The sequence below is a fragment of the Pararge aegeria genome, chromosome 19 (genome assembly GCF_905163445.1).
Source record: "Pararge aegeria chromosome 19, ilParAegt1.1, whole genome shotgun sequence".
In the NCBI taxonomy this organism is placed as follows: domain Eukaryota; kingdom Metazoa; phylum Arthropoda; class Insecta; order Lepidoptera; family Nymphalidae; genus Pararge; species Pararge aegeria.
The window spans coordinates 17,410,315-17,412,814 of NC_053198.1; the positions used below are offsets into that span (position 1 = coordinate 17,410,315).

General features: G+C 58.4%; 1 pseudogene; it reads left to right on the forward strand.

Annotated features, from left to right (window-relative positions):
• The window catches only part of LOC120632419, an 8,422-nt pseudogene that overhangs the window by 3,500 nt on the left and 2,422 nt on the right, over positions 1–2,500 (forward strand).

Here is a 2,500-nt window from a genome sequence, read left to right on the forward strand (position 1 = left end):
AGCCAAGTGAAGCGACGTTGGCTCGATGAAGAACTGGACCTCCTTGCGCGCACCGAGGCCTTGTTGACGCTAGAGGCGAGCGGCCCTTGCACGAATGTCGCCTTAGCTGCCCGATTGCCCCAGCTCCATCGGACGCTGGAAGCAATCAAGGGCCAGCGGCGAGCCGCGAAGTACAAAGGGATGGTTAAAACCCACCTGGCGTACCTAGTGGCTCAGAGGGCGGCAGACGATGCGGGCGCGTCGTCCTCGGTTGATGCAAGTGTGAGTGCACAGGAGAGTGGTGAAGTCGAGTCGGCCGATGCTGATGATCAGGCACCCGTGGTTCAAACTCCAATCAGTGTAGACGCTGCGCGAGTGCTCTCGGACCTCCTAGCGGGGGCCGAGGCACGCATACGACGTGGTGGACTGGGAGCGAGGGCTGCGAGGCACCTCCGCCATACTAAAAGACATGGCTTTTTGAACGAACCGATTGCGCTAGACTCATTGTCGAACCGCAAGCGGAGACGAATGGAGTACGCACGCGTACAGGAACTCTTTCGGAAGTGTCCGGGGAGAGCAGCAGCCGAGGTGATAGACGGGCACTGCCGGGAAACGAAGCACAGCCTAGAGGAGATGGAAGCCTATTGGCGACCTATTCTCGAAGCTGTGTCCAACGCCCCGGGGCCTACGCCGGAATCTCTTCGCGAGTTGAGACCACCGAGCGATGGCACGCACGACTATTCCAAGCTGTGGGCGCCGATAACCGAACAGGAGGTGAAAGCGTCCCGCGTCGACCCGAAGACGGCTCCGGGGCCGGACGGTATCCGTGCGGCAGACTGGAGTCGAGTTTCTGTACCTTTGAAAGCGGAAATATTCAACCACTGGATGACATCTGGCGAGATTCCGGAACCACTGCGGCAATGTCGAACAGTCTTCGTGCCGAAAAGTGATGCTCCGCAGAACCCTGGCGAGTACCGGCCGATATCCATCGCGTCGGTGCCCCTCAGGCACATGCACAGCATCCTAGCACGGAGACTGCTAGACTGCTGCCCACCCGACATGCGACAACGCGGTTTCGTCTGTGCGGACGGAACGGTTGAGAACACAGCCGTGCTCGACGCAGTGTTGGGGGATAGCAGGAAAAAGCTCAGGGAGTGTCACATGGCGGTCCTCGATTTTTCCAAGGCGTTCGATACAGTGTCGCATGCGGCGCTGGTCGAGCTGCTGAGGGCTCGGGGGTTGCCGGGTGCTTTCTGCAGCTACATCGCTCGTCTGTACGAAACGGCGCATACCACCTTAGCCGTCAAAAATAAACTAAGCGAACCTGTGAAAGTGGGGAGGGGTGTACGCCAGGGAGACCCCCTATCTCCGATACTATTCAATATGGCGATGGATCTAATCCTCGCAAATCTGCCGTCCGGTGTCGGTTACGGGTTAGAGTCCGAGCGCGTCTCGGCTCTGGCCTACGCCGACGACCTAGTCCTGCTTGCAGGCTCGAAGGTGGGGATGCAGGAGTCCATAGACTGTGTTGCTCGTTTCGGGGATATGGTGGGGCTCAGAATCAACTTTGGTAAGAGCTCCGTCTTGTCGATGGTGCCAGACGGCCACCGCAAGAAACACCACTACCTGACTGAGAAAACTTTCTCGATTGGCAGGAGGAAGCTTCGGCAGGTGTCTTGCGTGGAAAGATGGCGCTATCTCGGCGTTGACTTTGAGGCGTCCGGGTCGAAGACGATAGAGCACGACGTAAAAATCGCGCTTAACAACATTTCTAAAGCCCCCCTCAAGCCGCAACAGCGGCTCGAAATCCTGAGGGGTCACCTCGTTCCGAGGTTCATGCACGGTTTCGTGCTAGGAACGATTTCGGACGATAGGCTGAGGAGGTTGGACGTCCAGATTCGGGGCGCAGTGAGGAAATGGTTGCGGCTTCCGCACGACGTGCCGGTTGCCTACTACCATGCTGCGATTAAGGACGGCGGCCTGGCGATCCCATCGCTTCGGACGGTCGTTCCGGATCTGATTGTACGCAGGTTCGGGGCGCTCGGCTCGTCGCAGTGGGTTGCTGCCAGGGCCGCCGCCAGATCCACTAGGATCCGTAACAAATTGCGCTGGGCTAGAAGGCAACAAGAGAAATTCACCAGAAAAGCTTCGGAGCGAGACACACCCTGTGTGGCACAGTATTGGCGTGAAGGTCTGCACGCATCGACGGACGGTCTCGAACTTCGGGAGTCGTCTCGGAATCCGGCATCCACTAAGTGGATTAGGGAGCGATGCATGGAGTTCAGTGGCCGGGACTTCGTGCAGTTCGTGCACTGCCATATTAATGGGCTTCCCTCACGGGTCCGAGTAACGCGTGGGCGACGTGAGGGGCGTGAGTCGCAGTTAATCTGTCGCGCTGGTTGCGTGGTTAGAGAGACTACGGCTCATACCATTCAGCAGTGTTTCAGAACGCACGGCGGCCGCATTGAGCGTCATAACTGTGTCGCCAGGTTCGTTGCGAATGCGATGACCCAGCAGGGCT